Source organism: Oryctolagus cuniculus, chromosome 16 (genome assembly GCF_051225735.1).
Source record: "Oryctolagus cuniculus isolate XC-2025 breed Fujian yellow rabbit chromosome 16, ASM5122573v1, whole genome shotgun sequence".
In the NCBI taxonomy this organism is placed as follows: domain Eukaryota; kingdom Metazoa; phylum Chordata; class Mammalia; order Lagomorpha; family Leporidae; genus Oryctolagus; species Oryctolagus cuniculus.
In genome coordinates, this window is record NC_142882.1 from 57,653,961 (window position 1) to 57,679,164 (window position 25,204).

At 49.8% G+C, this 25,204-nt stretch overlaps 1 protein-coding gene and 1 long non-coding RNA gene across 7 annotated transcripts in view; one reads left to right on the top strand and one right to left on the bottom strand.

The window, feature by feature from the left end:
• The window catches only part of LOC149121767 (uncharacterized), a 51,407-nt gene extending 34,859 nt beyond the window's left edge, over window positions 1–16,548 (bottom strand). Inside the window, exon 1 of the long non-coding RNA XR_016223001.1 lies at window positions 12,497–16,548. This is a non-coding gene — a long non-coding RNA (uncharacterized LOC149121767). The remainder of the gene's footprint in view (window positions 1–12,496) is intronic.
• Window positions 10,479–25,204, top strand: part of WIPF3 (WAS/WASL interacting protein family member 3) — an 86,897-nt gene continuing 72,171 nt past the window's right edge. For 2 of the 6 annotated variants that reach the window (XM_089316066.1, XM_089316067.1), the window contains exon 1: window positions 10,479–10,913. The gene's annotated coding sequence lies outside the window, so the exon portion shown is untranslated. Of the gene's footprint in view, window positions 10,969–11,106; window positions 11,644–25,204 lie in introns of those variants that run through there. The other 4 variants (XM_089316068.1, XM_051853270.3, XM_051853269.3 and 1 more) reach the window with 4 other exon arrangements.

The following is a 25,204-nucleotide window of genomic DNA, read 5'->3' on the forward strand; positions in this document are numbered from 1 at the left end:
AATACCATTACACTGGGGAGCAAGCTTCCAGCACATGAACTTATAGGGGACAAACCATATCCTAACCATGGCACTGGTCTTTATTTGCCCAATGAATTCTGGGCTTTTTTGTTTGTTTATTTGTTTGTTTTTAAGATTTATTTATTTGAATGACAGAGTTATAGAGAGATAGGGAGAGAGACAGAGTTACAGAGAGAAAGAGAGATCTTCCATCTGCTGGTTCACTCCCCAAATGGCCTCAAAGGCCAGAGTTGAGCTGATTCGAAGCCAGGAGCCAGGAGCTTCTTCCACGTCTCTCACGTGGGTAAAGGGGCCCAATGACTTAGGCCATCCTCTGCTGCTTTCTCAAGTGCATTAGCAGGGAGCTGGATCAGAAGTGGAGCAGCCAGGACTTGAACCAGTGCCACATGGGATGCCAGCACTGTAGGCCAGAGCTTTAACCCGCTGTGCGGCAGCACCAGCCCTGAGTTCTGGTCTTAAAGAGAGTATAGGGTGATGGCTAAGAGCAGAGGTCAGGGGCCGGTGACTCAGTGGGTTAGACAGTGGCCTGCAAAACCAACACCCTATATGAATGCCAGTTTGAATCCCAGCTGCTCTAATTCCCATCCAGATCCCTCCTACGATACCTGGCAAAGGAAAGCAGCAGAAGATGGCTCAAGTACCTGAGTTCCTGCCATCCACGTGGGAGACCTGGACAGAGTTCCTGGTTCCTGGCTTCAGCCTGTCACAGACCTGGCTGTTGAGGTCATTTGGGGAGTGAACCAGCAGGTGGAAGATTTCTTTCTCTCTGTGTCACTTTGCCTTTTCAAATAAATAAAATAAATCATATTTTAGAAAAGAAGAGGGAGCAGACTCACCATTGTTGTGAGCGTGAAATGAATGTCACAGTGCCTGGGACAGTACCTGGCACACAGGTAGGGAAGGTGTCGTCATTATCGCTGTTGCTGTTCCTCTCAGATGCTGGCTCCCCTCCAGCCTCCAGTCCCTTTCCTCTCTAAGACAATGAGCAATTGTTGATTGCCCTAAAGGAGCGTCCAAGTGCATAGTGCACCTGTTCATCCCTCTGATCTTATAATGTAGAGCTTGGGTGTGTGCAGATACTTTGGGAGTTGCATCCTGAAATTCCTGTGTGCTTTTTCCTGGGCTGGATCATGCAGCCCCTGGTATCATAATTGGGATTTTCTGCTGCTGTTTGATTCTGCAGCAGATTTTCCAGGGTCACTCCTTCTGCCATCTGCACGAAGTGCTTCCTGTCCATTTCGCTTGAACAGCCAAGAAGAATAAATATTTCAAGCTGTTGAGGTGTCCTTTGATTTATGATCACCACACAGCAGGCTTTTTCACAACAGAAAGACACCGTTAACCTAATACTCAAACTCGCTACCTTGTAGATGTGGAAAAAGAAAGGCAAACCCTCTCTTTTGAAAATGGACTGATGAAGGCCTGGTTAAGTCAGACGGGAGCTATCGCTCTCCCCTAATGCCAATAAGTGGCAATTTAACACTGTCACTTGTCACTCTTTGTTGTTAGAATTCCAGGACTTGCAGGAACAGTGCATTCCTGACCACCCTGGCAAACAACACATCTCTGCTTTAGGGAGTGGGAGTACAGATAGCCCCATGTCTCTGCTTTAGGGAGTGGGAACACAGATAGCCCCACATAGCAGAAAAAGCCAAAACACGTCTGTTTAACCTTGGACTACTTTTTTGCTTGAGACTTTGAAATGTAGGCAGCTGTTGTTTAGGAGTTTTCCCCAGTAGACACATAAACAATTAAAGCTACAAAGTTGAGATTTAACCCAGGATTGCTGGGAAACTGCTTTCTTATTCTTTCATTTTCTTCCAAAGATTTCCACAGCTTCACACCCTTTCCCACCAAGACAGAATCAGAGCATCCACTTTGGCTGGCTTGTCACCTCCAAGGCGTATCTTTGTGGTGTCAAATTTTCCCTGGACAGATGAGAAAAATGAGGGCTGGATACTGTTTTTGTTATGCCATGACGAATTCCAGATTTACTGGGTGTGCACTGATTACGGGATACCCAACGCGCTTGATGCTGAGGGTCCCGTGACGATGGCACCATGCCTGCCCCTAAGACACTGGACTAAGCAAGCAGAGGCTATGACACCATGTGCAGAGGAAGAGGGCCCTGGTTTACCGCAGGGACTCAGAAAGCTTTCTCAGAACAGACAAGAGTTGGCTGGCGCCGAAGCTCAATAGGCTAATCCTCCACCTGCAGTGCCAGCACCCTGGGTTCTAGTCCCGGTCGGGGCACCAGTTCTGTCCCGGTTGCTCCTCTTCTAGTCCAGCTCTTTGCTGTGACCAGGGAGTGCAGTGGAGGATGGCCCAAGTGCTTGGGCCCTGCACCCGCATGGGAGACCAGACCTGGCTCCTGGCTTCGGATCAGCGCAGCACGCCTGCCATAGCGGCCATTTGGGGGTTGAACCAATGAAAAGAAGACCTTTCTCTCTGTCTCTCTCTCTCTCTCTCTCTCACTAACTCTGCCTGTCAAAAAAAAAAAAAAAAAGACAGCCAAGAGTTGATGTTGACAGGTGACAAGATGCTCTCCAGGCAAAGAGCAGGGGAAAGGTACTGTTCAGTACTTTTTAATTTATTCTACAGGCAGAAAGAGGCAGACCGAAATCTCTGATCCACTGGTTCACTTCCCAAATGCCCTCAACAGCCAGAGCCAGGCCAGGCTGCAGCCAGGAGCCAGGAACTCCATCCAGGTCTCGTGAGCGGGTGTCAGGGAGCCAGCCATGTGAGCCATCACCTCCTACCCCCAAGGGTCCACACTAGCAGGAAGCAGGAATTGGAAGCTCAGCTGGGACTTAAACTCACACACTCTAACATGGAATGCAGATGACCCAAGCAGCCCTTCTCCTTTTTTTATATAAATGTTTATTAATTTATTTTTATCTGCTTCAAAGGCAGAGTAACAGAGAGATTGCCAGGGCAGGATCAAGGTGAAGCCAGGAGCCTGGAACCCCACCCTCCACTCCCACATGAGTGGCAGGGGCCAAGCACGTGAGCCATCATCTGCCCATGCAGCATCTTCACCATTGTGCCACACCAGGAAAAGTAATCTGCAGACAAAGAAGGGGCGTAGGTGACGGCAGAGTCAGGGGAGCACACAGTGAATGCAGGGGACTCAGCCCTTGGAGGAGCTGGAGCACGTGTGACACGGGGGACGCGAGATGAGACGGGAGGCCGTTCTCGAAGGTCTCTGTAGACAATACGAAGTTTTCAGCTGTATCACGAGCTCAAAAAGAGTGACGCAGGATTTTCAGCAGGCAAATGAGATGATTAAATTATTGTGGCTGCAGAGTACAGAACAGTTGGGAGACGGAGGGAACAGAACACCAGTTTGGAGATTCTGGCGATAGCCCACGCCTGAACTGAAGCAGCAGCTGCGGGGATAGCACGGACAGCAGGAGTCTGAGAGGTGCGATGGGACGGGTTTGCGGCGGATCAGTTGGTGGTGGCAGAAGCCAGGGAAAAGACGCAGGACTCGGTGAGTGTTGGTGCTGTTAGCAAAAGTGAGTCAACCCCAAAGAGGACGGACCACCCCCCGCCCCAGTCTATGGCTTCCCCCACAACTTGAGGGCTTGTCCCAGAAGAGAGTGAGCAGTGGGCACAGCTGAGCTAGGGTCACGGGTCCAGGGAATGTGTCCTGCCACAGGCTCCTTGCTGGACAGCGAGATGACCGGTGTTGTGGCATCAAGATGGACAAGGCAGAGGGTTCCTATCCACCCACATCTCTGCTCCCCAGCAGCCCAGGGACTCCTGGGAGCCCAATAACTTCTGAGCTTCTGTTTCCTTACCTCAAATACTGTGACCATGCCTCTCCATGCTGGGTGATTGCTCTAACAACACAGGGAAAACCCTCAGTAGCCTGTAAGGCACTGAAACCCAAGTGGTCCCTTCAGCAAAGAAGCTGAGAGGCGAGTTTGCCTTCTGATTAATGGACACGGCAGCTACTGAAGAGCCAAGACACACCAGGAGAGGAAACTCAGCTTCTTAGAAAGGGACAGAGGGCTCAGAAGACCCCTCTTGCCCTAGCTCCTCCACCCCTCGGGCCATCCAGTCCAGCCAAAGCGTAAGAGGACTTTGTCAGACAAAGGCGAATTCTCTGAAACAGCACAGGCTAAAAGTTATCAGTAACAGTCATTGTTTAATTTAAAGTGTGGCCCAGTAAAAGAAAAGCAAAGTTCTTTGTGTTGCTGCGGCCCATGAAAGTCCTTTTATGCGTTCTGAGAGTTCACCTCTAGGTATGCTCGCAATGACTCCGAGACACAGTGGAAGTAATTGCACCGGTGTTTCAGGTGAAGCACTAAAAATGTGGGGGTCTAACAACTGAGACTCCCACAGCTGGTTAGGAATAGCTCAGACCTATGTCTCTTGCCTCCAAGATCCAAGCTTTTTTATTGATTTTATGTTATTTACTTGGAAAGATCAAAGGAATCGAAAATCTGTAAGATATCCTTCAGCAAATTCCATCTTGGTTTCTCAAAGAACAGATCGAAGAAGGTATTTTAGAGAATTCCTTGCTCCATTTATCACTCTTGCTTTCCTAAATCTTGAACCCCTTTCCTCTGCAGGCTGTCTTTCCTTAACCTGCAGTGTGTTCAGGTCTCTACTTTCTCCCCTTCTGGAGGTAATCCTAATGCTCTCCTTCTCTTCTGGGCCAAAGTTTTTTTGCTTTTTCTTAATGGACAAGTCTATTAATTAATGTATGTATGTAAGAGGGAAAGAAGTGGGGGGGCGTGGGGGGGAATGAATGAATGAATTGATTGATTTCTCTTCCACTGATTTATTCCCCAAATGTCAATAACAACTAGTGCTGGGCCAGGTCAGAACCAGGGATCTCAAATCAGATCCCCGACGTGGGTGGCAGGGATGCAGCCACTTGATCCATCACCTGCCACCTCCCTTGTGGGCATTAGCAGGGAGCTGGGAAATTGGAGGTGAAACCAGGACTCAACAACTGTGCCAAATGCCCGCCCCTGGTCAAAGCTGCCTCGTCATGTTTCTTAATGGTCTCAGCCCATTTTCTGCTGCTGTAACAAAATACCCGAGGCTGAGTAATCTGTCAAGAAAGGAGGTTTCGTCTGGTTCACAATTCTGGAGACCCGAGGGGTGTGGTGCTGACAACTGCTCAGCCCCTGGTGAGCACCAAGTCCATGCGTGGGAGAAGGGGAAAGGGAAGAGGGCAAAGGCAGAAGAGGACGCTGGGGAGTGAGAGAGGGAGGGGGTGCCATAACTGCCTACTCTAGCAACAACTCACTCACTCTCAGGGGATCTGGATCAGTTGCATCAGAAGTGAGGCACCCTCATAACCTAACTACATTCCAAAGGTCCTGGCCCCTCACAACACTGTTACACTGAGAATCAATTTCAGCACTTTCAGCTAAAGTCCAGGGGCACTCGAACCCTAGCAGCAGTGCACACTCCAAGTCCTTTCCACACTGCAGCTCACTAAGATCACGCTGCTGCTGGGCCTACTGCACTGAACTCGCACATACTAGGGTCACCGACGACCTCCTGTTGTCACTTTTTTTGGCCACTGGACATGAGCTCCAGGCAGCAACGTGCTACAGGCCACATTTTCTCTTCCCTTGGTGTCCACGGCCCCCGTCTCTCTGGGCTCTTTCTCTTGCCCCTCTTTTCCATCCTGCCCTGTGAACTGTTTCCTCCTTTCCCTGCTGTTCCGTACAGTCCCGAGCCCTCCACAGGCCTCAACCTTCCTCTCTTCTCACTCCGCAAGTAGATCTCAACCTTCTCGGAATGGCAGGACATGGGGATGAAGCCTGCTGGGATTATCTTGCATCTACAGATACTGAACTACCTCTGGGCACTCCAGCACAGGCTGCTGTTTGGATAGCACTGTCTGTTCTCTTTCACATACTATGCTCATGAAGTCAAGTTTCTCAGCCCAAGACCCAACAGCCCCAGCCCGATGTTAAAGTGACAGCACGCCCCGCTTCTTAACCCCACGGGAAGCTGGAACGTGTTCTCTGCGCGGCAGCTTTACAGAGTCTCTGATCTGCTGGCACCTGCCTGGCATCCCCACCGTCTGTTGTGGTGCCTGGGGCAACAGCCTTTGCACAGTGACCATGGCCCTAACCTCTTGCACCTGAAGTTTTATCTTTTTAAAATTCTTGCAGTAGATCATATAGAACATAAAACGTACTAAGCTATGTTATGTGCAATCCAATGGCGTTAAGCTCTTTCACGATGGTGTATAATCGTCACCTTTATGCTTCCAGAATATTTTTATCCCCCCAGTGGAAAGCCACTCCCATGAAGCAGCCACTCCCCATCCCCCCCTTTCCTCTGTCCCTGGGAACCACTGCTCTGCCTTCTGTCCCTGTGGATTTTCCTATTCTGAATTCTTCGTATAAATGCAAATATACTTCTTTCACTTAGCATAAAGTTTTCAAGGTTCTTCCCTGCTTCAGCATGTATCAGTTCTTCACTCCTCTCTGTTGCTGAGTACGGCTTCATTGCATTGACACGTTACATTTTCTGTATCCACTCTTCTGTGGATGGAGATCTGAGTTGCTTCCACTTTTTGGTTATTCTGAATAGTGCTACAGTGAGCATCTGTGTGCTACACAGGTTTTTGCTTGAACCTCTCAGTTCTTCTGAGTGTATGTCTAGGTGTGGGGTTTCTGGGTCATATGGTAATCCTATGTTTAATTTTTTGAGGAAATGCCAAACAGTTTTTCATAGTGGCTGCATCACTTTCCACTCTCACCAACAACGAATGAGGCTTCCAATGTGTCAGCATCCTCACCAACCATTTTTCCAGCATAACCATCCTGGTGACCGTGACATAGTATCTCATGTGGTTCCAAGGTTTCTGTCTTCATTTTAAATGCTCAAGATTCTTAAGACATGTAAGCATTTACCCAAGAGAAATAAAAATGTCTACAAAAAGACTAGTATACAAATATTCAAAGCAGCTTTATTGGTAAATTCCAAAAACTGGAAACTATCCAAATGCCCACCAACAAGTGAATGGAAAAACAAGTACTGGCATATTCATACAATGAATGCCAATCAGTAGCAAAAGGAAACAAACTACCCACAGCACATGAATGAATTTCAAATCATCATGTATGATTCTAGCATCCAAAGCTCTAGAAAACACACAAGTAATAATCAGTAACAGCTCTGTGGTTGCCTGGAGCTGGGGCAGTGACTGGTGGCCAACGGAACAAGGGAAATTTCTTAAGCAATGGAAACAGAACTGAGATCTGGACCCAAGTGGTGGTTCCATCAGAGTGTGCATTGGGAAGTACTCATGAAACTACATTTAAGATGAGTTACACGCTAATTACCCCTCAATAACGTGATGTTAAAAGTTAAAAGAAAGATGCCATAGCCTCTCGAATATGCTGGTCAAGTTTCCAAGCCTGACTTGTTCATTTGTTCAATAACTCACCAAATCTGTATTGTGTGCCTGCTCTGTGCTCAGAGATACCATGGAAGACCATATCTGGAGGGCAGATGGGCTACCACACAGGGGCATGCTGGGTTATAGGAGCTGGACACAGGAGAGCCAGGAAGTGATGACTGAGCTTAGCTGAGATCTGAAAAATTGAGTTCTTTCTTGAAGTGTTCTCTGCAAAACTGGAAATCATGTTCAAAGGACCTGAGGAAAGAAGGGATGTTACCTGAAAACAAGTCGACGTGGCTGCAGGACAGAGATGGACAGCGAGGACTGGCGGAGATGTGTCAGAGAGAAGGTCAAAGCTAGACCCTGGGGGCTCCCAACAAGCTCAGAATCTCGGTTATCATCCATGGGAAGTCACCATGCTACAGGGGCCCTCAGATGAGCATTTAGTGTCCAGGGAACCTCTCTGGCCAAATTGTGGAGATGGTTTGGAACAGATGCAGCACGTCACAGAGGGATCAGGCAAGAGGTGGCTGTAGAAGCCCCGGAGAGAGGTGACAGGTTGTGATCTTGGGTGGTGGTGGTGCAGGCGGATGAAGATTTACCTGGTGAAGTCTGCCGTGTCAAGTCCAGGGAGCGGGAGAGATGGCCAGCACTTTGAAGGGGTCAGGTTTGGGGGTTCCATCCCAGACAGATAGCATTGGAGGCTCCTGGACCACCAAGCTCTCTCTGCAGTGTGCTCCCTTCCCCAGCTTCTGAAAGCTGAGCTGCTGCTTCACCCCTGGAAGCCCAGGTCAGGTGTCACCTTCCTTCCACATAGCACACAGAGAGATCATAGTTTCTTCTCCTGCGCTGGCGCTCTCTCCAGGACAAACACCTCCATTCCAGGGAAGTGCGAGACTCTATTTACAGGCTCTTGTCCTCTACTAAGCTGTGACTTCCCTGGGGACAGGGCTGCGAATTCATCTTTGCACCCTCTCGGCAGCACAAGTGTGAGGTCCCCACCTAGAAATATCTGAGGAACTGAAGTGAATGTGTGGACAACACATTTAAGATTCCTATAGTGTCTTTCTCCTGGAGAGCTCAAGAAGCTGCAGAGCAGATGTGAATATATGTTTACAAGTAGACGGTGTGAAAGGTGTGCAAGCTCTCACCAGCACTTGGTGAGTAGCAGGGAAAGATTTTGCCTTCACCAGTTTCTGTATCAGTTAGGCACGCAGTTGACTGTAAGGTTAGCAAATGCAATCTCAGCAGCTTAAACAAACAGCAGGTATTTTTCTCACAAAAGAAATCACCCAAAGAGGCCAGCATTGTGGTACAGTAGGTTAAGCTGCTGCCTGCAATGCTGGCATCCCATATGGGGATAAGACTTGGCCACTCCACTTCTAATCCAGCTCCCTGCTAATGCGCCTGAGAAAACAGTAGAAAATGGCTCAAGTGCCTGTGCCCCTACCAGCCACATGGGAGATCTGGATGGAACTTCTGGCTCCTGACTTAAGCTGGGACCAGGCTCAGCTGTTGTGGCTGTCTGGGGGAGTGAACCAGCAGATGGAAGATCTCTATCATTCCATCAAATAAATGAAATAAATATTTTAAAAAATCATCCAGAGGTGGACAGTTGCTGGCTTTGGTTCACGCACCTAGCAATGCCACATCAACTTTTATTTTCCATTCTGTTGTCCTGATTAAATTGGTTTTTTGGCCTCAAAGACATTGCCCCTTGATTGCAATCTGCCTGCAGCTGTGCTAGGCATTTCATTTACATTTAAGTCATAAAGAGAGGGGAGATGGAAAGGCAAAGCCAACAGAAGGTTTTTTCACATGCCCTCCAGCCACCTGCCTCATTCAACTTGTTGGGGATAGGGGAGCCTGGAAAGTCAGGGATGGGATTGTCATGGTGGTTCTTGGACCAATCCTGATCCTGGGTTCAGTTAACAGGGAAGAAGGGGAGAATGGCTTGGCTATTGGGAAGACAACTCCAAGGTCTGCCACAGGACAGACATCACCCCATAGAATAGCTCGAAGTTATACACATGCTGGTGGAGCCGGATGGGAACGAACCCTTCTCTAATGTCCATAGAAACAAGATGCTAATAGCAGAGATGCTGCACGTGGATCTGAGACATGGCCTAGCTCTCAGCCCCAGATGTCCGTCCCTACTTGCTAATCAATTCTTCATTCACCACTACCCCACTCCCTCAAACCAGACATTTAAAAACAAATTATCTGGGCCGGCGCCACGGCTCACTAGGCTAATCCTCCGCCTTGCGGCGCTGGCACACCGGGTTCTAGTCCCGGTCAGGGCGCCGGATTCTGTGCCGGTTGCCTCCCTTCCAGGCCAGCTCTCTGCTGTGGCCAGGGAGTGCAGTGGAGGATGGCCCAAGTGCTTGGGCCCTGCACCCCATGGGAGACCAGGATAAGCTCCTGGCTCCTGCCTTCGGATAGGCGCGGTGCGCCGCGCCAGCCGTGGCGGCCATTGGAGGGTGAACCAACGGAGAGGGAAGACCTTTCTCTCTCTCTCTCTCTCATTGTCCACTCTGCCTGTAAAAAAAAAAAAAAAAAAAAAAAATTTATCTGATACAAGCCAGCACCTAGCCATCTCTCAAGTAACAGCCACTCCATCCAACTAGCTCATGCTTGGGCTACTCAGTAGGAGGCCAGAGAGGACCTCTCTAGGTCCATGGAAGTGTCTTTTCTGCATGTCAGTCTTTTCTTCCTTTTTGAATGGAACATTAGTAGCTGTGTATTTAACAGGAATGAGCACTGGGAGTCCAGAGAAGGCTTTGCCCTTTCTGGGTAACGCCTCAGGTCCTTTTCAGTATTGATCACTCTTGCAAAATAGCTTACAAGTGTGAGATGGGAGTAAAGGTCATGAGGTTTCCTGTCCATGGTCATTTATCATGGTTCCAAAGTCATAAAAGGCAGGAGGACCACAGGCTAAAGCGGAGGTAGGAAGCAAGAACCTCATTGGCTTCTACTGGTTACACAGGCACACACCTTTCTTCACCTAAATCAAGAAAAAATCACGGGCCGGTGTTGTGGTGCGTCCCTTATGAGGCCAGGTTCTAGTTCTGGCTGCTTCCAACCCAATTCCCTGCGACACTGGTTGGGAGACCCAGCAAAACCTTCAGGGTCCTGGCTCCCGCCTGGGTGGGGCCATTTGGGGAGTGACCCAGCAGATGGAAGATTCTCTCTCTCTGCCCCCACCTCTCTGCCTTTCAAATACATAAATCTTAAAAAGACAGGGAGAAGAACATAGTTCCTAACAACACAGCAGTGAGAGACACGAGTATTCTTTCTTGCTATAAGCACAAGCCTACACCTTTTCAGGCTACACACATCAGTAATTAAGAAAGCAGCTAAGGGCTGCCTGGGGCACATTGACAGCACCTGCTGCCCACTCAGAACCTGGAGAAAGACCGCACTTCTCGTGTGGGACGCCCCCACCACCACACGGAGTGGGCAAGAACGCTCCTGAGGACATGACAGCCAGCGCACCTTCAGCGACACAGTACGTCCAGCCACAGACCCGCGCCTTCCGCACCCTCCAAGGGCTGAACCTGAGGGTGAGGGGGATCTGCCGGCCACGCCAACCTCTGCTGCCTCCCCCAGCTTGTATCGGTCTTTACCCAGTGTGCTCTCCCGCCCCTCGGCCTTCCCGGGCCACCTGCACCGCTTCTCGGCCCGGGTCAGGTGCGCCTCCGACCACCCCCGCCTGGTCCTGGGCTGTGTAATTGCCCCTCCTCTGGTTTCCCTCCCCGATCGCGAACTTTCCGCGGGGGGAGAGGCTGTCTTGTTCCCTCTTTTGTCCCATGGTGAACGGAGCCTCGAGCTTGAAACGTTTTTCGAATAAATAGGAGCGGCGGGGCTGGGACGTGGCTGCCGGCCCACAGCCGCTCTCTGGGGGACCCACTCGCCCCGCAGCTCGGACTTAGGACTCTGCCCCGGGGAGGCGCGCCTGGCGCCTGGGACCCGCCTCCCGGCTTCCCGAGCGACCCCGCCCGCCCAGGCCGCGTCCCCGCGCGTGGGGCGGCGGCAGCGGCTCCCGGGCAGGAGCCGGGGAGCAGGTGGGGGCGGCGGCCCCGCCTCCGCGTCCCGGCAGCGCCAGAGCCGGCGGCCGCGGAGCGAGCGGGGCGCACCGAGCACAGCGCGGCCGCGGCTGGCGCCGGGAGCACGGGCGCTGCGGGACGGAGCCCAGAGGCGGCGGCGGCGGGGACGGCGCCCGGCACGACCAGCGGCAGGTAGCGGCTCCGTGCGCGCGCGCGTCCGGGTCGTGAACGAGGGGGAAACGGGCGGTGTCGCGGCAGCCGCTCGGGCCGGTCCCGGTGCGGAGCGGGCCCCCTGCTCAGGCAAGGGTGCAGCGCGCGTGCCTGTGCCCCGGGGACCCCAACCCGGCCGCAGCCCCGGGTCCTGGCCGGGGTCCGGGCGCTGCCCTAGCGCCGGCCACCGCTGCTTGCGCCGGGCCGCGACCGCGGCGGGGAACGAGGTCACCGCGGGGGCGGCCCCGGGGACTCCCGGGCCCCGACTCCGGCGAGTAGCCCGGGACGCCAGGGCCGCTGGGGCCTGTGCTTCCAGTGGCTCTTTTTCCCTTCCCGGCTTCACCCCCGGAACAAAAGGCTGGGGTCTCGCTGGGGAGGGGGCTGTGGATGGGAGGACTGGGGCGGAGTAAGGAAGAGCTAGGAAATTGCGGCGCTGGGGGTGGCTGTGGGGATCCGGAGGCGGCCGCCGGGGAGGAAGCCAGCTCCGGAGGCGAGAAGTGACTTGGCCAAGGTCGCACGTCGCGTGCTGCGGGCGCTGCAGCCAGAGCGCGGGGCTCGGGCCCCGTCCCGCTGCCAGCTCCGAGGTCTGGAGTCGGACTGAGTGGCAGTTTACATCCGGCCACAGACGGGCTTTGGAGCCCTCTGGAGGGGTCGCCGGCAGGTGGCAGAGCCTCCTGGGCGCCACCAACCCCTGTCTGCAAGCAGGCACTCAGCAGGCGCTGCTCGCGGGAACGGCTACCCGGGAGGGCGGCAGGGGCGGCGTGGGGGACCCCGGGGACGTGCATGGGGGAACTCCGAGAGAGCTGCTGCAGGCGCGCTGGGGCGGGGAGCCTACCTCCATCCGCAGGACGCTGGGCTGCCCCTCGCTGAACGAGGGCCTCGTCTACGCGAAGTCTGTGCTCCAGCGTCTCCTCCCTTCCAGATCCTGCAGCCTCGCGAGGGGAGGCTGGGGAGCGCGCGCGTGTGTGTGTGTGTGTGTGTGTGTGGTCAGCGCTGTTACCCCCGGGACTCCAGCCTTCTGTTAAACTTTCTGCAAGGCCAATTCGTGGCCATGGAGGTTAGCAGAGGGGTGACCTTTGGGCCTTGTGCTGGCCTGGACAGGACATGAAGGAGGTCCGCGTTGGAAATGGCCCCCGCCTTGACCTCAGTGGTGGTCACACAGGTGTCCACACAGGAAAACGCAGGAAGCTGTAACCTTGACACTTGCGCATCTGATTAGGAAAGTTTTACCTGGATAAAAAAGTAAATGAAAATGTAGTGTGGTAAAAGCCACTCGCTGCGGTAGCACACGGAGAGTGAATGTGTTTCAGGGGATCCTTTAAAAACCACAAAGCCAAGAAAAGAAGAGGAGGCTGTTAAGTGAGGCATTCACTGCAGGGTGCTTGACCAAATGCCCTTTGTGCACCGCTACAGTACTTTCAGGGGAGCTGCTGTGTGCCTTTTTGGCTGACAAGAGAATCAAGAGAGAGGCTGTGAGGGTGGAGGACTCACTCGGGAAGCCCAGGATAAGAGTTTAGCTAACGGACTTCAGGTTCTCTGCCTGCAACCATGCACGAGAGATTTGGGGCCACCTGGAGCGGGACAGAGCAGCCCGGGGGACACAGACTGGTAGACTGGCTTCCTTCCATGCCCCCTTTTCTCTCCTTCCAGGAGATCTGTTGTCACGTAATTGGGAGTGGGACGCTGTGTCACAGCCTGAAGTTAGCCAGCAGCAGAAGGGATGGAGGGCGGGTGTGCGTGTGTGTCTAAGAACATACAGTTTTAGGGACGGCAGAAAACCAGCTGGCCCTGCCTGGGAACTGTGCGTGTAGATCTATTGTTCAGAAGCCTTGTGGTACAGACTGGTTCTGCAGGCTCTCTAACACACACACACACACACACACACACACAATTAGCAGTGCATCCTGCATGAGGCCCGAGAAGCCCAAGTTTGATTAATAGGAGAGAAGAAGTAGAATTTGCAGTCAACTTTTCTTACACCCTAGAAATGTACAAATGGATGTCTAATAGTGCTAAAGTGTTTTTTAAAGAAAAACCTACAAGGATAACTGAGCAGAGGCAGGCGATTTGTTTACTAGCAAACATATTATAAACATGCATTGACTTTGGTGCAATAGCATGACATCCAGGGGGAAATTTATCCTCATGTGTAGTCTTCATTGACCTCCAGTTCAGAGCTTAAGTGTGTTTCCTTCCCAGGCAGGTTTCACACTCAGAGTTGAGGATCCTAGTCCTGGAATTCAGAGGTTTTGATGTCATGAACCTGGGGCCGCTCTGGGGTCCTGCTGGGTGCAGCCCGTTAGCTGGGTGCCATCAAGTGTGATTACGCCTCAGCAGCTGTCTTGAGGCGAAACTTGCCTCATTGTCGCAGTACTGCTCCCACCGTCTGGCTGCTGGCGTATTTAGAGGGGGATCGTCATGTTTAACTGACTTTGCTGATGGCATGATAAAACAAGAGGGAACTCTACAAAAGAGGGAAGGTTGGTGAGCAAAGGATTCATTACTTCTTGGGCATCCCCCGTGGACGCAGAGCAGGTGCCGTGCGTTTTCTTGCTGGCCTCAGCCAAGGACGCACCTGAGCCCCCCACCCACCCACTTTGCACATCTAGGTGGGGCTCCAGCGGGGAGCCCTGGTGCAGCAGGGGGTTGTGTAGGGGATGCGGTGTCCCAGTGCCAGGGACGGAAAGGGAGGCAGAGAAGATGCTGGGCGGGCATTATGTGGGCCAGGCATTGTGGAGGAAGCTGTTCCAGTGTGCCTTGAAGGAACATTCATCCTGTGTGGGTGATGGATTCCAGCAAGATGCTGACTCTTAGAAGAGCGACATCCAGAAGAGAGGGAGTGCCAGGGCTGCCTAGGGACTGGCAGGGAGAGTCTGCTCCTGGGACTGGCTGCGAGGAGGTGGGAGCCAGCCTTGGCTTTAGTTTCCAAGGACGTAGGTGGGAGCCAGCCTTGGCTTTAGTTTCCAAGGACGTACGTTTGTGTATGCACACGTGTGTGTCAGAGCAAGGCTCCCAGGCTGCCTGTTCCTTAAGAGCTGACGGCTAGCCCGTGCCAGAGCCAGGCTAAGAGCTTTCTGTGTGTGAACTCATCACAGCAGCGCCAGAGGAAGCTGCTGCTGCTTCCTTGTGTTCCAGAGTGGGGCAGAGGCCAAGGGCGATGCTGCTCTCAGCGCGACCATGTCCATCGTGTGCTCAGTCCCCTCATAGCCCCATGCTGCCCCGCCCACCTGACTCTCCCTTGTTGCACCTGAGCTGAGCTCCTGGAGGGCAGGTACTGTGTCCAGTCATCTCTGTGGCCAGCACCTGCACATGCCTGGCACACGAGGTGTACTCTCTTAGGGCTGTTGAATCAGTGAATGAATATCTTTAACAATGTCCCGAGATGAAAAGCCGATGATTTTTAAATTACCTGTTGTTCTGACTTCCACCGTCTCATTCCTCTGTTGATACAGGTCACCTGGCCTGCCTGTGTGGCTTGATATGGAAAAGGTGTCCTTTAGAGTTAAAATTGACCTATAAAATCAGAAGGACCCTGCTCTATAAGAAATGAGTTTTTCTTTTGTGTAATTGATAAAATTCAGAACACCTGAGTTTGAGTCGCATATTCATCACTTATTTGCCATGTGATCACAGATAAACTTCTCTCGGCCAAGTTTTCTCATCTGTAAAAATGGGGAAAATAATGGTATTTATCTCATAGAGTAAGACAGGTTCAGTGGTTAGGACAGTGTCTTCCTCATAGCAGTGTTCAATTATTGATTTGGTGCTTTTAAAAATTTGCCTTAAGTGTTCTCTGTTCTATAAAGTATCGGAGGAGCTTTCAAAAATTGGCAGTTAATGACATAAAGTTAATAGATCAGGAAACGAAATAGAGAACAAGATAAAATCAGAAGTAACTTAGAAAACTGGAAGATACCCTAAGGTGTGGATAGTTTCCAGAGGTGAGATGAAAAAATTTTTTTAAGATTGATTGATTTGAAAGAGTTGCAGAGAGGTAGAGACGGGGGCAGGGGAGAGAGAGAGAGAGATTGAGCTTGAGATCTTCCATCTGCTGGTTCACTCCCCAAATGGCTGCATCAGCCAGAGCTGGGCCGATCCAAAGCCAGGCGCCAGGAGCCTCCTCCTCGTCTCCCACATGGGTGCAGAGGCCCAAGGACCTGGGCCATCTTCTGTTGCTTTCCCAGGCGCATTAGCAGGGAGCTGGATCGGAAGTGGAACAGCCGGGACATGAACTGGTGCCTATATGGGATGCAGGCCAAAGCTTTAACCCGCTGTGCCACAGAGCTGGCCCTGAGATGACATATTTGTCAGAGGTTCCCAGCAGCCAAAACGAAAAGGAAAACACAAGTAGTTACCCAACCCACAGCAACCAGGAGATAAACGCAGATCAGTTACACAGCTCCCCCTGCTCCTGCAGCCGGGGATAGCTTTCTCCTTCAGGCCTGGAGCCGTCCTGGTGGCCATGGATACCTCCGTCTTTCACATCACTCCTGCTGCGAAGGCAGTGGTGGTTTTGTGGGAGATGATGCCACTGAACATTTCCTAGCACTGTAGTAACTCCAGCTCTGGAGCCAGAATCTCAGAATGCAGCCCTGTACATCTGTAAGGAGCCAGAGCGCCAGCTTCAGGACCGGCCACATCCTTAACTTGTGCCCCGAGTGCTGGGAGAAGGGGACCAGTCGTCTTCCCAATGATAATCAGGCTTATGTGAGCCAGGTGAACGCTCCCGTCTTAAGGAACACTTAATGACTGAAGCCATTCAAATGAGCCCTATCTGTCGACTTCATCCAGGAGAAGTCCGAAGGGTGTCATTGTACATTTTACTTAGTAATAGACGACTGTGTATTCATGAATTTTCTTAGTACTTCAAGTTCATAATTTCCCTTGAGCTGCAAATGTTTATAACCCTAATTGGAAAGAGAAAAATTCAGGGCTAGTAAGAATAAGTGATGTTTATTTTTAGACACTTTTTGTCATTGAAATAATGATAATGATGGTCCTGTCTTCAGCCTCTCCGTGCCCTCTGTGTGTGTGTGTGTGTGGTTGTAGTTTTTTTGTATGTCCAGCTATGACTTGTATCCAATAAGATTGCCTTCAGCTGCCAAAGCAAATAAACAGCACACATACCCACATCTGACTTAAACAGAAAAGGGTTTTTTGCCCCGTGGAACTGGACTCTCTAGGGCATTCTGGAACTGGTGCAGGAGCGGAAGTGGTGCATCGGAGGCCGGTCTTGCTGCACCGTCCAGTTCCCCCATCCTTAGCCTGTGGGACCTCATCCTGAATCTGAGTGTCTCACGGGCACAAGATGGCTGCTGCGTCTGTGGCCTTGTATCTGCAGTCTAGGCAAGGAGGAAAGCAAAGCGCAAGTAGCTAGCGCGTGGAGATCCTCCTGCAGGGAAGGGCTAGCCTTTTCATTCAGAAGGCGATGCCCTCCCTGGGACTGGAATTGCATCCCATCGGCCAGAAGGGTGACACGTGGCTCCTCTAAATAGAAGAGGCTGAGAAATCAAATATTTTTAGCTGGGCGAATTGCAGCCCCACCCCCACCCCCACCGTAGCCGATCTGCCACGAGGAAAAGAGGGAATGGTAACTGAGTAGGCAACAGCACTAGGAGCAGCCCCACTGACTTCCATTATTAGCCGTGTCCCCGACTTAATTAGAAAGTACGGAAAGTGACTCAGTGATTTTAAAGTGTTAGACTTTTCTAGATCTTCATAGGATCAGCCTTACAGAATGGAAGACACCTGCCTGCCCATGTCAAGATTCCTAATCCCCTGTGGCCAGCCCTGCTGCTTTGTCTACATTTCAGGTCTAAATCTCTGTTTGCCAAAAGCAACTCAAACTTGACGTGTTTCAGGTTAAACTCATGGCTTTCTGTCCATTCACCCCCACCCTACCTTTCCCTGCTTCTCCTAATTTAATATTAAATTGTCTGGGCAAGAAGCCCTGGGGTCATCCTGGGCTCTCCCTTCTTCCTTGACCCGAACAGCCAATCTAATTTCCTCCCGGGCTCCTTCCCACCGTTGTCATTACTCAATTCAGATAAATCCCCATCCTCACTGTGTGGATCCCCACCTCGCTCTGCGTGCTCGCTCTTTGCCCTACAATTCATTTCCCGTATGTGGCCTCCCAGCTGCTGTTTTTATAGCACAAATGTCCAGCATCGTTCTTTTCTTTAAAAACCTACAGAATAAAGCCCAAAACCCAGCTCCGTGACAGTCTGGCTCTGGGAGCTCTCGGCCACCCACCCAGCACACCTGGGCATGGCAGAGCCCTGCACCCTCCCTGGCCCCCGTCAGCCCTGAAGTCCGGCTCAGGGCCGCGTGCTTAGCTGTCCTACTTTCCACGGCCCACAGAAGCAACGGAAGACCCTTTCATGCATGTTTCCGAAGAGCTTTGGATTGCCCTTGATGCCTGTTTTGCTGCACCAGTTTTTAACCAAATAACAGCTTTATTGAGATAGTCACCTGTTTAGGCATGATTTCAGTGTTTCTAGAATGTTCACCAAGTCATATGACCGTCACCCTCATTCAGTTTCAGACATTGCTTACTCCAAAATGAAGGCCATCAGCATTCATTCCCCATGTACCCTCCCCTCAGTGCCTGACAACCATGGGTCCTTTTCTGTCTATGGAGTTGCCTGTCCTGGACACTTCGATAAGTGTACTCACACAGGTGGGGTTCTTGTGCCTGGCTTCTTTCACTGGCATAATTTATTTATTTATTTATTGACAGGCAGAGTGGACAGTGAGAGAGAGAGAGACAGAGAGAAAGGTCTTCCTTTGCCGTTGGTTCACCCTCCAATGGCCGCCACGGCCGGCGCGCTGCGGCCGGTGCACCGCTCTGATCCGATGGCAGGAGCCAGGTACTTATCCTGGTCTCCCACGGGGTGCAGGGCCCAAGCACTTGGGCCATCCTCCACTGCACTCCCTGGCCACAGCAGAGAGCTGGCCTGGAAGAGGGGCAACCGGGACAGAATCCGGCGCCCTGACCGGGACTAGAACCCGGTGTGCCGGCGCCGCAAGGTGGAGGATTAGCCTAGTGAGCCGCGGTGCTGGCCTCACTGGCATAATCTTTTTAAGGTTCGCCAGTTTTGTTGCATATGTCAGAACTTCGTTCCTTTTTTGTGGAATGGCATGCTGTTGAACGGCCATTGTGCGTATTGTCCGTATGTTCGGGAGTGGATAGACACATGGATTGTTTCTATATCTCGTGTATTATAAAGATGCTGCTGTGAATATTCTTGTGCACATTTTTGTCTGGATGTAGGAAAGTACCTTGAAGAGTTCATGGGAAAATGGAATTAAAATATGAGTTTATTTTGGTGCACAAAGTTTTGAGATCCATGCAATAGTTTTTTTTTTTTTTTGTAACATGCATTTTTGCATCAAAATTAATTCATACTTTTAATTCCATATTTCATGAACGTTTGTAAGTACCCTCATATGTTTTCACTTCTCCTGAGTAGGTATCTAGGCGTGCAGCTGCTGGGTCTCAGATAACTCTGTGTTTGAGGCTTCGAGGAACTGCCAGTCTTTTCCAAGTGGCCACGCTGTTTTACCTTCCATCAGCAATGTCTGAGCATTCTGCCCCAGTTTTGAGTGTCTGCCTTGGGTATTTTTCATTATTTTATTTTCAACTTTAAAGCATCATTTTGATGTAGCTGTGTTTTTGGTAGACAGGATAGCTGATAAACACACGTATAAAAATATGGGGTGGAGGTTGTGGAACGGCGGATGAAGTCTTCGTCTTGGGATGCTGCACCCACGTCGGAGTGCCTGGTTTGTGAGTCCCAGCTCCTCTGTGTCTGATCCAGCTGCCTGCCGATGTGCATCCTGGGTCTACATTTCAGTGACATTTGAGTGACAGCTCAGTACTTGGGTCTCCGCCACCCGTAGGAGAGACTGGATGGAGTTCCCAGCTCCTGGCTTCAGCCTGGCCTGTCCGAGCTGTTGGGAGAATTTGGGGAGTGAACCAGTAGAGAGAAGATGTCTTTCTGTTTCATTCCCTCTCTCCCTCCTCCTGTCATTCAGCCTTTCAAATAAATAAATAGGGCCCCACACTGTGGTGTACTAGGCTACTAGGCTAAGCTTCCGCCTGTGGTGCCAGTTCAAGTCTCAGCTGCTCCACTTCCTTTCCAGCTCTCTGCTATGGCCTGGGAAAGCAGTAGAAGGTGGCCAAGTGCTTGGACCCCTGCACCCACATAGGAGCTTCTTCCAGGTCTCCCACACAGGTGCAGGGGCCCAAGCACTTGGCCTTCTTCCACTGCTTTCCCAGGCCATCAGCATAGAGCTGGACTGGAAGTGGAGCAGCCAGGACAGAAATGGGCACCCATTTGGGATGCTGATGCTGCAGTCAGAGGCTTAACCCTTTGTGCCGCAATGCTTGCCTCTCCCCTTTCCTGCTGTTTCCTAGAAAACAGCCTGACACACAGTAACCTCAAAAAGGAGCTATGAGCTATTATTATAAGCTATCATTTGTGGATAGGAGCCATATATCCATAGATTGATTGATCAAATATTTATGGATTACCTGTGTATGGTTTTCACTTGGCACTGTGCCAAGTTCAGTAACCATAGGCTGCCTTGTACCAGCTGTGCACAGACAGGTGCTTGGCAAAAGCTGGAGGGAAAGGCAGAAGGTGCCTGGGCAGTGGGCTCAGATGTACTTGCACTTGGTCTGCTCTTGTCACATCCCAGCTACTTGATCTTGGGGTAATCACTTTGCATCTTTGAGCCTTGATTTTCTCATCTGTGAAATGGGGGTTGGGGCTGGCGCCATGATTCACTTGGTTAATCCTCCACCTGCAGCGCCGACATCTCAGATAGATGCCGGTTCTAGTCCCAGTTGCTCCTCTTCCAGTCCAGCTCTCTGCTGTGGCCTGGGAGGGCAGTGGAGGATGGCCCAAGTGCTTGGGCCCCTGCACCCGTGTGGGAGACCAGGAAGAAGCACCTGGCTCCTGGCTTTGGATCGGCACAGCACCGGCTGTAGCTGCCATTAAGGGAGTGAACCAATGGAAGGAAGACCTTTCTCTCTCTCTCTCTCTCTCTCTGTAACTCTACCTGTTAGAAAAAAATAAAAAAGAAATGGGGGTGATAGAAAAGATACATCAGTTACAGTCGGAACGGGCAGGGTAGGGAATGTACTTCCAACCATGAACCTCAGTATTAAACACCAACTGTGTCTGCCAGGGAACGAAGCTGTACTGAACCGTGTAACTAGCCCCTTTCCCGTGCATTTGCCATGAATTCTTGCCCTGCTGTCAGAAGGTGGGATGTTTTACCCTCACAGGGTAGAACCAAGGGAAGGAAACAACAGTGTCCCTTCCACTTCTTTTTTTGAGACACAGAAATAGATTGTAAGTCTTCAGTGTCCTGGCAGCTGTTGGTTTTCTAACACAGTCACACTTTGGAAAGAAATGCTTTTGTTTTAATCATGCAACTCTCCAGCAGCTCAGAAGAGAAATAAAAGTAGCAGCAAAAATAGGTGAGATAATTGCCTACCACGATGAGCAAGCGAACATCTTTCCGGAGCTTAAAATGCACTTTCCCCACATCCTAATGGCTCTGGCGTGATTCTTTTGTTGTTATTCTGGTGCTCACCCAAAATGTAGGGGTTTGGAAATTGACCTGCAGACTTCTGGAAGGAAAATTCGGTGCATACCGGATGGGTGCCTGGTCGTGTGCCTGCCTGCTGGCACTCAGTGGGTTTAGGTGCTGCTGTCTGGCATTACTCGTATAAATTACTAAGGCAAGGAGCTGACAGCCAGGATACCAGTCTGTGGGGTCCAGGTGTGCAGTGTTCTGTTGCGGGGGACCAAAGCCACCCATTGTTATTACAGACCTGTGGCCTTGGCTTCCCTCCAGCCCTCTCATGCCCCGGAAAACCTTGCCCTGTTCTTGTGTTATTGCTTTAAGTGAACCAAGTTGCAGATGACCTGTGCCTACTGCGGGCTCGTGTGTTCAGACTGTAACTCACCGTGTGGTGGCCATGTGATAACAGAAGAGCTAAACTCATGGGCTGTGGTTGCTTTGGGGACTGCTATTTTCTTGTACTCGTGCCTGTTTTCCTGTGCAGTGGTCAGTTGCCTCGGACTCTAGCGGATGGCCGTGGTGGAGTTTTCCACTGTTGTGGCTGCTGGTATGCAGGGCCAGAACAGGGACGTTCAGTCTCAACACTTGGTCCCCCCCTTTTTTTTTTTTTAAAGATTCATTTATTTATTTGAAAGTCAGAGCTACACAGAGAGAGGAGAGGCAGAGAGAGGTCTCCCATTGATGGTTCACTCCCCAAATGGCCACAACAGCCGGAGCTGCGCTGATCCAAAGCCAGGAGCTTCTTCCTGGTCTCCCACGCAGGTGCAGGGGCCCAAGCACTTGGGCCATCTTCTACTGCTATCCCAGGCCATAGCAGAGAGCTGGATGGGAAGTGGAGCAGCCAGGACTAGAACCGGAGCCCATATGGGATGCTGGCGCTTCAGGCTATGGCGCCACAGCGCCCTTGGCCCTGTTCTTGATGGCTCTAGCCGTTTGTTTGGACCAAATTGTCAAAAGAATTTTGATTGTTTTTCTTTATTCATTTGTATATACTTTTTAGGTGTAGAGAGACCTCCTAATTCAGATAGCTCAAAGCATTAAAAACAACAACAACAATAAACCTTAGCAGTTGTCCCAGATAAAGATGCTAGTTCTCAGAATGGGAAGTCGCCAGCACCGCGGCTCACTAGGCTAATCCTCCGCCTTGCGGCGCCAGCACACCGGGTTCTAGTCCCGGTTGGGGCGCTGGATTCTGTCCCTGTTGCCCCTCTTCCAGGCCAGCTCTCTGCTGTGGCCCAGGAGTGCAGTGGAGGATGGCCCAAGTCCTTGGGCCCTGCACCCCATGGGAGACCGGGATAAGTACCTGGCTCCTGCCATCGGATCAGCGCGGTGCGCTGGCCGCAGCGTGGCAGCCATTGAAGGGTGAACCAACGGCAAAGGAAGACCTTTCTCTCTGTCTGTCTCTCTCACTGTCCACTCTGCCTGTCAAAAAAAAAAAAAAAAAAAAAAAAAAAAAAAAGAATGGGAAGTCCTAAACTTCTGTATTTTTACTTGATTTTTGGAACAGGTAATACCACACATAATAAATGCTTTAAAAATTTCAAAAAAGAATATACGATGTAAAGTAAGTCTTTCTCATACTCCATTCTCAAGCTACCTAGCTATACATTCTTCTAGATGCTTCATACATATGTACGCATAAGCATGTACATGTGTGTACACACACGACACAAATAATGGCATGCTCATTCTATGCACATTTCTTACCACCTGCTTTTTTCACTTACAATAACCTGGAACTCATTCCACATTGAATTAAATAGGGCAGCCATATTTTTTAGCAGCTACCTGATTTGCGATTTAAGGGACGAATCATAGTTGAATAAGCAGTTCCCAATTAATGGACATATAGGTTATTTCCAGTCTTTTAATATTAAAAAGTGCTGCAACAAATGTCACTGGCCACGTTATTTCTTACCATGAGTTCCTAGAATGGGACAGTACACTCTAAGATTGCAGTGCACTCGTCCATTTCCGTTGACAGAAGCTGCACAGATTCTTGCTTCACCATTAGTGATGAGAATGATTGGCCCTCTGCACTCTTCTCAGCCTGTGTTTATCAATTTTTTGATCCTTGCCAATCTGGTGGGTGAAGAATGGTATCTTCTTGTAGCTCTGACTTGCACTTGCTTATTATGAATAAGGTGGAGCACCTTTGTGTGTGTGTAAATGCCATTTGTTTCCTGTATCTTAACTCTGTAGGCCCACTATGCATTTTTCTATCCTATTCTCTGAGTTTGCAGGAATACTTTGCACAGGTATATGAAATATAAGCAATAGGAGAAAATAGCCATTTTACTGTCATTTTTTCTTTACTGTGGTTTTACCCCAGTTTGTAACACAATTTGTTTTAATATGATTTTTCTCCCATTTGTAGCCTGTCTTTGGTTTTGTTTATTGTAGTTCTATGGCTTTCTGTACTTGTTTTGCAGAAATTGTTTATAACTTGGAAGAGTCTTTCTGACTTTGAGATTTTAAAAAAATTCTCCTGCATTTTCTTTTACTATGATTATAGTTTCCCTTTTTAACAAAAATTTAAAATGACCCCTTGGAATTAGTGTTAGACATGAGCTCCTTACATTGTATCTCACTTTGTTTTTCCAGTTTGTTGCCAAGTTTTTCAGCAATTTTCACTCTTCTCCCCACCATATTCAGAGTGTGTCTGTCTTTTTTTTTTCATGGCAAAAATTTCCAAAACTATTTAGGCCTACTTCTGGACCCTGAGTTCTGCTACTGCACAGAGTCTCCATGTAGCAGCACCAGCTGTTTTAATGAGTATAGCTTCATGATTTGTTTATTATCCATTGATTGTAGTTTTCCTTATGAATTTTAGAAGCACCTTATCTTGTTATAAAAAGCAGAAAGTTAGTATTTTCATTTACAAACACTTCCAGAGAACATGAAGTCTCTATTTTCAGGATCTGCTATTGGATTCCAAGAGCTCGTGGAAAAATTGGATTAAAAGATAATGCAAAGTTGCCATGAACTTCTCTTTCTTGTTCTTTAAAGATGTATTTGTTTATTTGAAAGGCAGAGTTAAAGAGAGAAGGAGAGACAGAGAGCTCTTCCATTCACTGGGTCACACTCCAAATGGCTGCAGCAGCCATGGCTGGGCCAGGCTACAGCCAGGAGCTACATCTGGGTTTCTGATGTGGTGCATGAGCCATCTTCTTCTGCTTTCCTATGCACATTAGGAGGGATTTGGATCGTAAATGGAGCAGCCGGGACTTGAACCTGTGCCCATATGGGATGCTGGTGTTGCAGACTGCTGTTTAACTCCCTACGCCATAGTGCCAGCCTCGCCATGAACAACTTGACATCCCCATATAGGGTGTTCTGTATTTCTGCTGCCTTATAATTATTTATTTATGTCTTTTACAGCTTTATTTTTTGTTGTCAGAGAAAAAAACTGACATAGGCAAGAAACACAGTAAGAGTCCCACTTTGAATATGGTTTTATCTGCCTTACTGCAAATGTTCTGTCGTTTTGTTTTAATAATTTGATTACTGCTACTTGGCACCTTGCTATTCATGGCTGCTAACTCAAATCCTGTGTATTATACTAATTTCCATTGTAAAGAATCTGCCTTGTGAAATGGTTTTTGTACTGATTTTAACTTTTCTGACTGAAATTAAGTGTGTATTTTTCACAGTCATTTTGATCCAATCTGAGGGGATTTTTTTCTTTTAATCTGTGAGTTTAGCCTATTCACTTGTATTGTTATGACAGATATGCTATTATTACTATCATATGTTCTGTTTTCTATTTTTTAGTGGCTGTTTTTGTCTTTGTTTCTTTGACTTTTTTTTTTTTTTTAATTTCCTTGTATTGCACTGGAGGATGTACTCTACTTTCAGGTTTTCTGGTAGTTACCTGTTTAATGGTAACTTCTATAATTCTATGGGAGTTTTAAAATTTAGAGAGTGTCTACTGATTCCTCACTTT